Source organism: Manis javanica, chromosome 13 (genome assembly GCF_040802235.1).
Source record: "Manis javanica isolate MJ-LG chromosome 13, MJ_LKY, whole genome shotgun sequence".
Taxonomy (NCBI): Eukaryota; Metazoa; Chordata; class Mammalia; order Pholidota; family Manidae; genus Manis; species Manis javanica.
Genome location: NC_133168.1, coordinates 67583294 through 67597548, shown reverse-complemented (window position 1 = coordinate 67597548; position 14255 = coordinate 67583294). Strand labels below are relative to the sequence as shown.

At 38.7% G+C, this 14255-nt stretch overlaps 1 protein-coding gene across 2 annotated transcripts in view; it reads right to left on the bottom strand.

Annotated features, from left to right (window-relative positions):
- The window catches only part of ESR1 (estrogen receptor 1), a 302834-nt gene extending 291706 nt beyond the window's left edge, over positions 1-11128 (bottom strand). The window contains exon 1 of one of the 2 annotated variants that reach the window (XM_073219766.1): positions 11067-11128. The gene's annotated coding sequence lies outside the window, so the exon portion shown is untranslated. Of the gene's footprint in view, positions 1-10991 lie in introns of both variants that reach the window. The other variant, XM_073219765.1, reaches the window with a different exon arrangement.
- Positions 11129-14255: the final 3127 nt, after the last annotated feature.

Sequence of the window (14255 nt, the reverse complement as noted above, 5' to 3'; positions counted from 1 at the left end):
ACAAATTTGTTAACCTACCTGATAACATGTACAGAAACTTCCACCATTCAGTGTACGCAGGTGGTTTTTTTAATGGTAGCAGCTCATAAACTGAAGAAAAACAAATGATATGCTCACCAGATGCCCAGTGTAAGCCCTTGGCAATACAGGCTTGATAATCAAACAAATTGAAAATGTACTCTCCAAACTGAATTAGGCCTTATGCATTCAGGGAAGAAGACAGCAAAGAGAAAAAAGAAGGCAGTGTGTTCGTTCACTCATACTTCAGTGACGATTCAGAATTCATATTAATATCTATATCCTTGCTCAAAAAGAGTTGGGCTTAGATTTGAAACTATAGTCCTGGAAAACCTGCAGAAGTTTTTGTGCTTAAGTCTTTTTAGTTTTGTCCTTCAGATTATTTTTAATTGGAAGCAAAAGGATATTATAGGTGGTTTCTAAAGATTTCCTTAATTAAAGCTGGTTTGATTCTTCACTTAAATGAAGCAGGGTGGTTACAGATAGAAGCAGTCTCACTTACCAATCAGCACTAAAGAATCAATGTTTGGCTTCTCTGTTCAGCTCAAGTTCCTTGATCATATTCCTTTACAAAGCTAAATAGGGCATGAGCTATTTACTGTTGATGCCATTAGCAAGCATTTACGCAGCATGCATAGGCCACCATCCACTATGTCCACTCAGGTCCATAGAATGACTTCCATTTCTGTAGATTGGCTTTGCCAGTAGAACAAAAAGTCCTGACCCACAGTAACTCCAAACGTGTCCAGCAGCAGAGTCGCAGCTGGTGTGGTATGGCTCACCACAGAGCTTCCGACTTTGCTCCATGATGGGAAAAACAGTCACTGCACAGCACAAGTGAGGAATTTAGCAATGCCACTTACTATATACCTTCATCCCATTACTTATACAACAAATTTCTTAATCCTTAGTTGCATGTAAAATTCTTCTTAAATGTTTACTTCATTATAAGATATTTCAGTAGACTCCTTTGGAGGGCTTCAATAGTATCCCATGGCCAATTTCACTGTGAATTACAAACATGAGCTTAAACTGAAAAAAGGCCCTGGGGCTTGTTTTTTTGTTAGTGTTGTTGTTTTGTCTCTAAAATGCTATACAGTGACTTCAAATGTACAAGACATGATTGAGAAAAACATACTTGTTTAACTTCTTAACTTTGTGTTTCCATCTGAAAAACTAGCGTTACTGTGTTTTTTCTTAATTCCAAGCAGCAGTGAACTTAATTTATGAACGTTTTCTTAATAAAAAAGACAACAAACGAAAAGTTTAACATTGAATTTAGGAGTCTTAAGGATTAGTAGGTATACGATGACAGATTTATAGGTGCCAATGGACTGATAACTATATTTTAGGTTGAGGAAACATCTGCTCAGAGTGAGTAGTTTATGGTTTCCATATCAAATAGAAAAAAATAGAAACACTACATTGATCTGAGACTTTGGTTTTCTTTTTTTAACCAAAAGTAATACAAATCCCATTCTAGTGCACTTGTAAACTTCATTGATATGTCCTACAGAAACCAAGAAGATAAAGAAATTGCCACTTGAGGAAATGACAAAGCAAGAGAACAGCAGAGTTTTCAATGGAAAAATTCATAAGCATATGTTCTGGGGGGAAAGTAGTTAATTAAATATAATATTCAATTAATCTATAAAAGAAAATTTTTCTCCATTTGAGTCTACAGATTACATGGGCTTCCTCAACCACCTCAACCCATTAATCTAAAATAGTAAAATGCAATCCCTGGAAATACTCAGAATTAGACTGGTCACAGATAGCAACATAGATGCAGAGAAATTTGCACAAACATACAACAACCTTGGTAATGAACTCATTTTGTTTTTCATCCCACTCTTTTAGACTCCATCTAAATAATTACGTGAAGCGAGGAATTGGCTATTATCCAGTGAACTTGAACTGTGGACACTGACCAAATTGTTTGATATTCCACTCCCCTCCCTTCTATTTTCAGTTCACATTTTCCCTCCACAGTGACTTTCTGGTTGTGTATTATCTGGTTTTGGCCGTCTTTACTGCCCACTTCAGATAATTGCTCAACTCTCCACTTGGCTTCCTTGCTGGTAGGCTTGACCTAAGAGAATGGAGGAAGAAAGAGCCAGCATTTTCCTTTGATCTCTTAGGGCTCAGGATTCCATTATATAATCTACCATAAATCCTGGCAGTAGAGATTGACACGACTTCCAAACTTGCCATAATATGACACTCCTAGCTGATTCATTATGGATTCTGACATTTCGTAATTAACATGAACTCAATACTTCAGTGTGTCAGTGATAAGACACTTTTCTTCGTTGCCTTCTCGATGTTTTTAAGGGTTGCCCTGATTACTTTTTCTCTTCTGCAATCTAAGCCTCATACGCCAAATGTTCTAACTGGCTATCTGCCTTTAAGGTTTAAGCTCACAGATGTTTCCTTGTGGCCACAGCAAATACTACTCCTCTGAGAATTAGTTTGATAAATAAAACTAGCAATAAATTTAAAACTAAAGAGCTGGATAAGAAAATCAAGTACAGCCCTTGTTAGTTACACTTTTGTAAATCTACAAACTTGTCTCATGTACTCAATTCTCAAATATCGATGGTAGTGGATTCTAGGAATCCCATCAACAAATTAAAGGTTTAAACAATCCAAAAACCTCCTTCTATTTAGCAATATAAATCTCTTTCTCTACTGAACATACTACCATGGCTGCTAGGAAATAGAAAGTTGGCACATTTCAATTCACTTCTATTCCAAGTACTGAGGGAGGAGTGACATGGATAGAATCCAGATGGTGAGAAAGAAGTGAAGCAAGGGCCCTGTGAATGTGAACAATTTGTGAACTGCTCTGAATGATTAATACTCAACTGCATTAATATTGCTTATGCAACATGAATGCCATAGTAAGCAGATTTTGCTTTCTACTTTTTCCTTTCCTAGAAAACACTTTTCTATGAATGTTTTCCTTCACAAATTAGTTTTGAAGTACCTCTTTGCTTGATTTGTGAAGCCCAAATGACATGGTGGAATAGACCAACAAAACAACATGAGCAATAGTCTCCATGTTGAAAATTATGATGTCACCCTCTCCTTGTAATTCTGTGCTTGAAATAGAAATCCCAGGCATTGTGCACCATGGAACATTCTCAGGAGTATAGTATCATCATTTGAGATTTATTGTAAATGAAATTAAATGATTTAGTGTACTTAGCCTTTCCCTCCACCCTCACCCCCCAATGAGTCTTTGCCTTTCTTTTTTGTTAATTGGTGTCCTTGCCTTTTATTTTTCCTTAGAGGAAAAGAGAAAGCACAATCTGCCCCCCCTTCCCTCTATCTCCAAATCACTGGATTCACCTCCCCCACTCCCATAGCATGAAGCATTGTAGACAGCTGCAAGAGATATCAACAAATTCTTTTCCAACTAGAGTCCTAAACCAGTGGAATGATGACCTGTCTTTCTTTTATTCCCAGCATAGATGCCTATGGGTGTGTGCTTATGATATGATCATCTCAATTCATTGTTCTAAATGGAGGTTGCTGAAAGCAATAAACATAAAATCATATGGTATAGCCACAGGGACCACAGAGCCTCCCAAGTCCGATGCCTGCATTTAATTGGTGAGGGAAATAGGGCCTAAAACTTGAAAGATTTGTTCAAAGCTGGAGTCAGCACACTTCCTGCTTTCAAAATGTATTATGAAGCTACAATAATCAAAACTGTATGGTACTGGCATAAAGATAGACATGTAGACCAATGGAACAGAAGAGAGAGCCCTACATAAATCCACATGTACATAGTCAATCAACCTTCAACCAGGTTGCCAAGAACACATGGTGAGGAAAAGATAGTCTCTTCAACAAATGGTGCTGGGAAAACTTAAATGTAAGAACTAAAACTATAAAACTCCTAGAAGAAAGCAAAATACTTTGTGACATTGGTCTTGGCAATGATTTCATGTATACAACACTGAAAGTACAGAACAAGTGGGACTACATCAAACTAAAAAGTGTCTTCAAAGCAAGGAAACAATCAACAGAGTGAAAAGATAACCTACAGAATGGGAGGAATATTTGCACACTACATGTGTGATAAGAGATTAATCTCCACAATATATAAGGAAATATACAACTCAATAAGAGAAAAACTAATAATCTAATTTAAAAGTAGGCTAAGGCCTGGAATAGGCATTTCTCCAAAGAAGACATATAAATGGGCATCAAGTATATGAAAAAATGTCCATCATCAATAATCATCAGGGAGTTGCAAATCATGACCACGGTGAGATATCACCTCACACCTATCAGGATGGCCATCACCAAAAAAAACCAAAAGTTGACAAGTTGGCAAGGATGGAGAGAAATGGGAACTCTTGAATACTACCAGTGAGAATGTAAAATGGTGACTTCTATGAAAACAGTATGGAGGTTCTTCAAAAAATGAAAAATAGAACTACCAGATGATCCAGCAATTCCACAGCTGGGCATATATTCAAAAGAATTGAAATCAGGATATTGACGAGATATTAGTGCTCCCATGTTCATTGCAACACTGTTGAAAATAGTTTCTTTAATGTGAAAACAACCTAAAAGTCTATCACCTGATGAATAAGGAAAATGAGGTATATACATACAATTGAATACTATTCAGCCTTTAAAAAGACCATTCTGAAAAATGTGACAACATGGATAGACCTTGAGGATTATGCTAAGTGAAATAAGCCAGACACAGGAAAACAAGTACTGCGTGATTCCACTTAAATGAATCTCTAAAATAGTCAAATTCATAAAATCAAAGATTGGCACGGTGTTTACCAGGGGCTGGGAGAAGGGGGAAATAGTAGTTATTAATCAATAGGCATAAAGTTTCAGTTAAGTAAGATAAATACTCTAGAGATCTGCCAAACATTGTACCTATAAATAACAATATATTGTACACTTAAAATTTGAGTTAAGAGAATAGATCTCATATTAGATATCTTGCCACAATCAATTTTTTAAAAGACTGGTTCAATTTCCAATATAATGTACTATTTTTTTACTATAAAAATATTCCAAGTTAACAGCATTTTACAAATATATGAGGTGTGTTATTTTTTCAAAGTTCTATCACTTAACCTCCATTGTATCACTAGTAGTATCTTTGATGAGGGTAAGATAATTACACCCATTTTATAGTTGGGAAAACTGAGCACTGAATATGCAAGTTGTTTACCAAGGTTACTCAGCAGTGGCAGAGTAGTATTTTTGGACTCCCAACCTTTTTCTTTTTCCACTAGTCATTTTTGGAACAAAATCCTCTTTATAACTATAAACAGTCATGATTTCAAAATTCAAGTCCTAAAGCATTTTTTACATTGTAATACACCTTTCTTGACCTATGCGAGTCACTTCCAAATTGATTTACTCCTTCTTGATCTGAAAACTTCAAATGGCATAGTATTTTCCTAACATTAAGCTTTTATTTCATTCCAACCCCACTCCCAAATATCTAATGCCTACTCTTTTCAAAGTCCAGAAATATGATGTTTAATTCTCCAGTACTAAATTATCTTGTACCACCTCCCTGAACATTCCTACCTATGTTCCTGTCCCAAACCTTTATTGCCATACCTTTGCTTATATTCTTCACTTGCCTTACATCTTCCTGTGCAATCATTACCCAACTTTAAAGGTCATGGGCAAATGTCACTTTCTCTATGAAACCAACCTCAACCACCCTCCACCCCTCTCATCTTCCTTCTCCTCCATCCCCCTTCCACCTCCCCTCACCCAGGAATAACATCCCTTCTTTGGGCTTCCACACCCCAGTGATCATCACCCTCAAACCCGTCACCACATTCTACTGTACCCCATTAGACTATATGACATCATGATCTATAGTACATACTACAGTTGCGTAATAATATTACATGTTGTACAATAATCATATGCTCTAATGTCTTGGGATCAAGGAACATGTCAGGCTCTGCCAAGCACAACAATCCGGTCCCTAACCCCTGGTGCATCCCAGCCCTTCCCAAGGTGCAGGAGTGTGAGCTGAACTAATTCTGCACTTGAAATCTTGAGAGGTCATCTTTGCGCTTGAGCCACTTCAGTCCAAGTGGGAGCAGAGACTCCGGGAGACACCTTAATAAACCACGGCAGGGCCCTTATAACTGTTACTCATTTCTTAAATAAGACCAAGAAAAGAATTTAACAGTGTATGTCAAGTAGGGCTATATGGGTTCTGAGTAATCTTACTATCTACATATGCTTTAGCAAACCTCAATGAGAGGAGGGTTTTCAAATTCTGTATCAAAAATAAAAAAGAAATTTATAACTGTATTTGTTACATAGTTGTAAAGTGAAATATATTAAAATGGATTATTATATATGATGTGGTCATCTTTATTAAATACCTTTCTGTACCTGGTTTTAAGGGAATGAATCCTGTCAAGTGATTGGCGGTAGTAAATAAAAATGGGAGTAACAAGACAAATGCTTTCTGTGAGAAGAACTCAAAAGCTCTTGTGGATTTCTTGGTGTCTTTATCAAAATCCTCACAAGAAATACCCCAGCGAGACTGTTTCTCAAAACTACAGAGAGAGGAAGGGTCTCAGAAATGCAGATTGCCCATTTGCAAAAGGGCTTGTAGGGCTTCTGAACCAACCTAGGGGAAGAGACACATTTAGAAAACTCAGCAGCTGGCCATTTGGTAAAAGAACAGTTTGGTGAGATCAGAGGAGACAGAAATGCCAAAAACCCAGTGGCAATAACTATCCCAGCAAACGGCAAGACAGCAACCGCGACCACAGAGATTTAGCAGGTCTTACACTTTTCAACATACCAAGGATTGTCATTTTGTCGTAGCCCATCTCTTCCCCTGTCCAACTGGCAGTACCCACAGAGGGCCTGTATATTGCCTTCAAGGTGGCAGGGAGCTGAAAGACTGTGCCCCATTTGTATCCACTCTCAGCAGGAAACCCTGAAGAACCGAGAGTTGGTGACAGCCATAAATAGGAGAGCAAAGCCAGATTAAGCTCCTGACGTCTGGGGCAAAGAACATTCAGCTCCAGGTGTGCAGCCAGTACAGATCTTTGTGGCTTTTCACAGCTGAAAGGCTAGTGCAGCTTCTAGTCCCCTGTCTTCTCAAAGAGTAAGGGAGCATTCGCAAAGGCTGCAGCAGTGCCCCAGGGAGGGGGTCACTCAGAGAGGTCACAGGCTGGCTCTCTGAGTCTGACTGCCCCTCTCCCTCCCTGCCTGCCATATTTAAAAGCTTTACCACTTGCCTGGGAAGCCGCACCCTTATTTCCATCATGGCACACGGTCTCATTTCTTTAGAACATCAATCAACCTGCCTCTCATACCCATTTCATAGCACCACACCAGGACTACTGTCATTTACTTGGTGACAAGATTTTACATTTTATTAAGTAATAATTTATGCATTCCATGTAAAAACTTGTATTTTGTAAAACTTAACTTTTTACAAAGCTCTTTAACATGTATTTTTTTAATCCTCACCAGTAGCCATAAAACTTCTGTAAGTCAGATATCATTATTCCCCTCTTACAGATGAAGATACTTAGGCTTAGAGAGAGTATAATATTATCTCTTATCAGCTGTAGGTGCTCAACTGGCTTCTCAAAGGCAAGGATCATATTGATCCAAAACTTTAAAAATTAATATTGTATGAACTGATAGCTGAATGCATGAGCTATGGAAACAGATAAGCTTATTGGAATCTTAGGACTGTCATTTATAAAGCTGTCTAACACCAGACACAATACCTAACTTTGCACAACCTTAGTTTCCTCATTTGTAAAATTGGTATCACAATATTGTTTACTACTTGGGGGTGTTGTAAGGATTAAATGTGATAACGCATATAAAAGCATTACACAAACAGCTCCCCAAATGTTAGGCACTAATACACTAAGCTGTTACTCAGGTATTAAATATTTATAACACAGCCGATGAAAAAGAGACTACCCCCAGGTCTTTGGCATCACATGGAATCAGAAGTTAGTGTTCAACTCCACATGTGCAGAGATTCAGACCTTGCCCAACGACCAAGCAAAACACCTCTTTTGATACCAGGATGAATGTGGAACATTTGAAACAAGTTTTTTACACACTTATCCCTGCAAGAATTTGCCCATTTTCTTTGCTACTGTTCTCACCACAAAAGGATGTGACCATCCTCACAGTCGCAAAGGATGTGGAGGTTTCCGTGTTTTCCCTTCCAACATGTTGTACTCATTACAAAAGCAGCTGCATTTCACCAGGTGGCATGCTCAAGCTGGCTGGGTTCATTGCCCTGTTTTTCTTCAGGCAACTGCCCGGGTAAGATCAGATGGACGCAAATACTTAGCAGCTACGGTGCTGACTGTGAGTTCTGGTCTTTCATTGCACCAGCATTTATTATCAGGCACTATACTGGGCATGGAAGAAAAAATGGCTTTGTCATATTGAGCTTCTAACACTTGAAGACTGCAAGTAGTTTAATCTCACGTATTCTGTACAATTACATTCAGTCCCCACTCTTGTTATCCCTCCTTGGCAGATGAGGAATTTGAGTCCCAAGGTGAATCACATAGCTACAGTGGCGGCAGCTAAGACTTGGACTCAGCCCTGGATTTGAATTGATTTACCCAATGTCTGAATCCTCACCCAAGAGTTACTCCTATGGAAGACCTGAGCACGAGTCTAAGCTTTCTAGCAAAGTATTTTCAAGGGTGAATAGACAATTCATCCCCTTAAAGAGTCATGTGCTTTCAGAGAGAAAAATTTACACTCCTTAGAAAGAACCATAAAACTCACTGATGTGCAAGCCTTCAGTGCTGTTGTCCAGTGGGGATGATCCAAAGAAAGTCTCCTGAGATGTTGCCCAGAAGGCAAGCTCACCATCATCACCATCACCTCATCAAAGCCCCCTGTAGAGTACCTGCCTTAAACAATGACACTTCATTACACCCTACGTAGGGAGCTTCACCGGGGGATTAATGACGGAGACACAGCCCTAATAGAGATGCCGAGGCACGGGCACATCTCAGCCGACATCAGTGAAACAGTTGCTGCAACTACCTCACAAACATGTGGACAATCTACCCAGAGCTGGGTCACTCTCATGCTTGCCAATTTTTCTCTGCAGCCAATCTGCTATCATGGAGCACAACTGTTCACTGTTGAAAGCAAACTGAAGCCCAACCACCAGGCCCTCCTCAGCCCCAGCGGTTGTTCTGACCAACCGGCCTAAATGAATATGGACAAATACCCAGAGAACCTACAGACAACTGTGTAAAAACATTTAGCAGATTCCCAGTGCAAATATTTATATTGTACAGAGGTTTGGAGTGAGTGTTGGGAGGAAGGTGGAGAGTAGCTAACTCGAAATCCTAAACCAAATGAAAGATACAGAGATAATTTAAATAAAAGAAAATTGACTTTGTTCTTGCTGTAAACTTAAGACAAATGAGCTTTATCCCTTCCCTATCACAAGGAATAAAACCAAACTAGTATCTCCAAGGGTGTAAGAAAAATACCTGCTAGTAAATATGACCCTTACATTCAAATTCAAAATTTTGCTTTTCTCTCCTGCTTGCCATATCTCTGACACACACATTCTTTTTATTCGTAATTTCTTTGAAAATCTAACAACCTCTCCAGCTTGTATCTAACCTTTAAAGTATTATAAACTATGCAGGCCAAGGCTTAGTGGGCAGTCTTCATAGGATATTAACAAAATCGGAGCAAACATTTGCTTTTGAGAAACAGGCAGGAATTGAGTAGAAATGGGCTCTGAACCCTTGATCTCAGAAGTTCCATTCAATTTTATTTATTTTGGCTCTCTGAGCATTTTAAGATACAATTCAAATACTTCTACCTCATATTTATAAGTTCACTCTCAACATTATTATATATGATATTATATATAATATGTAGATCACATTCAAATATATGTAATATACATATATCACATTCAAAGCCAGATGACTTTCCCAGCAACCTAGTGTTTGGTGTTGCTCTACAAGCCTATTAGATCTGCTCAATAGAAATTTAAACAAGAATCAATACCATAATCCCAAGTCCTGATAATTTCAACCCTTGTATAAGTTTTAAAAAAATCACATTGGGTCCTATGAGCATGTCCGAGAGAATAAACACTGCTCACTCTCTTGATAAAGCTAGAAACTTACCACTTAACAACTTAACGCACATTTCCTGCAACGTGTGGCATTCCTCTAACCAAAATGAAAGTACCCTGCCCTGTGTTTTGTGACTGCCACATCATGATTCGAGTAGCACACTGCTCAGTGGGGGGAGGCATGAACAGACACCCCACCCTGCTGCAAAAAACATCTGATAGTTTCTTCACATACAAGCAAACTGAGGCAGAAGATTTCTAAAGAACTTGCCTAAAATCACAAAACAATTTAAAGACAGAGTGTCTCATTTTTGTGTTGCTAGATTGCGTAGCTTTTCAGAAAACTTGACTGCCTTCGGGAAACAAATAATGGCTTATTCAGATTGCTGAGTACAAACTCAACCTCAGTTACAGCACCAAAGATTAAGAAAACAGGTAGTGTGTTTGTGCTAGCCTCTGATCAGTCCAATTAATAATTTTTAACATTCCAACACATTTCAACAAGACAGTATCTCAGAGCTAGAGCTGGATCCAATAAATATATGTTATCTCAGGCAGGCAGACAGCTTGTCAGTGCCGTCCCAAGAAAAGGGTAGTCGTGTCGCTCTCTGACTCAGCCAAATATTATTCCAAAAGTGAGTTTCCACGGTACCAAATTTAGTTTTAGCATTTTAACATCGTGGCAATGCTTGCCAGCAACTTTGCAAAATATCCCTGGAGCATCAAGAGAAAAATGAACATCTTTTAACATGAAAGGGAAGCTCTAAAGTTACATTCTGCTTGTAAATTACAGCAAATATAGCAAAAAAGGGAAAAAATTACACTGAGAAGAAATAGGAGTACCTACTTGAAGAGAAGAATATCACTCAAAGACTGTCTTCTTATGCTATAGAATGGGCAAGAAAAAGAAAGCAACAGTAACCTTTCGAACCCGTTAAGGAGCTTCCGAGCATGGAGCTGCATTTTCTGTTTTGGTGAACTCGTTCTGAGGCAGTAGACAGGAGGCTGTTATGACCATGAAATTAGGAAATGCAGTAGCTCAAAAATAAAGAACTAGCACCACCATTTGACTAGGAGTGGAAAACCTCCTGGACAAAATAGAGGAAGGGGTGGCCCTCCTTTCCCCACTCAAGGCCAGATTCTAACCCTCCCAGCACTTCAGTCAAGACAGACGTTTAGCAAGGGGTAAGTAATCTGTGAATGTGCCTGAAGTTTTTTGATGTAATCCATCTGATTTTCTCTTTACTACTAATAAGGCTTGAAGTCTAGACAGACATGTCGAGTTGGAAAAGAAAAAATAAAGCATTCATTCAGCACATAAATTTTGTGAACCCAAAATTAGTTACAGCGAAGACTAGGAGTGAGGACATGTCTTCTGTGAGGGTTTCTGTCACTTCTCGTTCGACCATGGACTCCACAACCTGCTCTTCATTTCGGGTCCCTGATTAGATTCTTGACTTTCAGTAACCTGCAGAGGGTTAGCTTCTCTCTGACTCTTAGGCCATTCCTTCTGGCATCTGATCTTCCCATAAAACTGTCTGGCATTTCCGGCAGCCATTTAAGAGTTTGTGGGGTGTTTTGTTTTTCTTTGCTTTGTTTACACTGACATAAATATTCAGAAGTAAAAAATGAGCTGAAAAGTAATATTGAAATTTACGGAAATAATAATGAAATTTTAATAGCGTGCAAAGTCTGCTATGGTTTATGTAGCATGTATTTTTTAAGATTTTTCAAATATATTTATGTAATATATTAGACTTTTCTACCCCACAAGAAAGAAAGGCCTAAGAAACGCTGGTTTTCTGGAAATGAGAATGGTAGAAAAGGTAAAGAGAGCAGTCTCTTAGCACCAAGCTTCCTAGAATCTCCAAGCGAAGGTTGATAATCTTCAGAGCAAATGATGCATCTCAGCTCAGGAGAAAAAGAAAATAAGAATTCTCATAATCGATGATTTAAAACGTTTTGAAATAAAGGACCTTAACTGTGTTCAATCTTCCCCAAACTTGTGAGTTATCCCATAGATAATCTGAATATGCAAATTTGATTTTCTGCAGAAGACATAGAGCAGAACATATTTTACCTAATACATATTTAATTTTGATCTAAGAAACATAAAATTTCAAAAAGATTCACTTACAAAAAGAACAGTTGCATATATACTAATGTATGGTGAGGGGGGTAGCTTTTTATTATTTTTATTAGTTTCTGACAACAGGTAAATTCTTCAGTAAAACATTTTGAACAGTTTAAACATTTTGAAAGCAAAATATATTTTTCTAACTTAGTTAAATCCTTCCATTATTTCATTTGCCATAATGGGTGAGCTACACTTTTCACACAGCACTTAGGTACCTGTTAAAATCAGTTGCAAACATCAATACAGAAAAGAAATCACTTCAGAGCACAGTTCTCAAAATAGGACATCTAGTGGGCTGTGAACTGAAAGTTACAGATTATTTTCATTTCACTAGAAAACATAAATTGAAAATATAAAATTCATATAAAATATAAATTACATTAATTCTCCTTAACAGATGGTTATTGATATTCATTTGCATTCCAATATGTGCTTTCCAAGAGGGAGAAAATAAAAATAATGGCATATGTCTTCTGGGCACATACTGGAAGTGAGATCCTATTCTAAGCACTTTCACAACAACAGGATAAGCAAAGTACTATCACAAACTCATTTTACAGGTGAGGAAACCATGGGGTGCCAAGATTAAATACCTATACCAAGATTTCACAGCTGGTGTCAAGGTTCAAGCTCAGGTGGTCTGACAAGCTTTGTAACACTCCACGCAGAATCAAAACTAGCACACAGAAGCACACTATGGACACACACATTTCCTATGTGCCATGGGAAGAAAAAGTAAAGTGGTAAGCAGTTTATTGTGGAATGGGTAAGAACAGTTTCTATAGCTTGCTATAGAAAGATCATGAATTACCTTAAAGTTTATCGCTCTCATGAAATCACTAAGAATTAAAATGTGTGCTTTGACTAACATTGTTTTAAAATATTCTATGCTTTCCTACAGGAAAAAAACTCCTTTGAGGAAAAGTTTCCAATTAAATTGTATTCACCAATATTCTGTAGACTGAATAATGAACAACAAAGATGAAAAGAATGTTTTAAGTAAAGCAGTGTAATACTATTCTAGAAATCTTTCCAGGTTCCAACCCTTTTTTAATAAGTTCTCTCATTCCAGAAGTAACTACTAACAGCCTGATCTCCACAAGCAAAGTAAAGCAGAAGATTGATGCCATCTGCGTCATTCAGGCAAGATCATGCTGTGATCGGGGTGACTCAGTGCAAAATAAAAATCAGGTTTTTGATTTGGAGTGTGTGTTTTTGTCTGACACCCTAGATGATAGGAGGGTTTGGGACTCAATCCGCAGTTCATTGCCCACATTCTGCATTTATCCTTATTAGCAAAGATGTTTCCAGTGGGCCCTGCTCTAATCACTATCCAGATTCCATCATGTCATAAAAGCAGCTCTGAACTTGTAGTTTTCCTCAAGAAGAGCAGCGAAAATTGGAATGCTGTGTGCCTTGAGATATCAGTCAATACCTGAGCATCCACTCGCTTGTCTTTCTGACAGACATTACCCTGCCCTTCGCTCCTGTTACCTAGACAACCAAGTCACATCCTGAGGACCACAGCCCCGACCTCAATCATAGCTGATTGGGCCAGAGTTAGGAACCTGACCAGGACAGGCAGTGACCAAGGATGTGACCTGATGCGAAAAGGTGAACTTGACCAACCACACTGAAGAGCTTGGGGGCATGAATTTTGGAAACCTAGACTGAGTTAGGAAGGCAGACAGGCAGCGGGGCTGGCTCGGGGTAGACTGAGACCACAGCAAGCAAAGGCCTTTAGCACACGAGGGACAGAGAAACCCAGGGAGCCAAGATGAGCAAATCCAGGGCCTGTGCCCGTGAGCACATGCAGGGTCTGCCCGCAGCCGCACTTGTCACCGGCGGGCTCATGGACGCCACACAGATTCTTTGACAGCCCTTATTGCCAGACACCCAGTGGAATCTCTTGTTCTTTGCCATTGCAAGAGTATAACTAAAGCACTCATCCTGGATTGCAGGTGCTCATTTTTG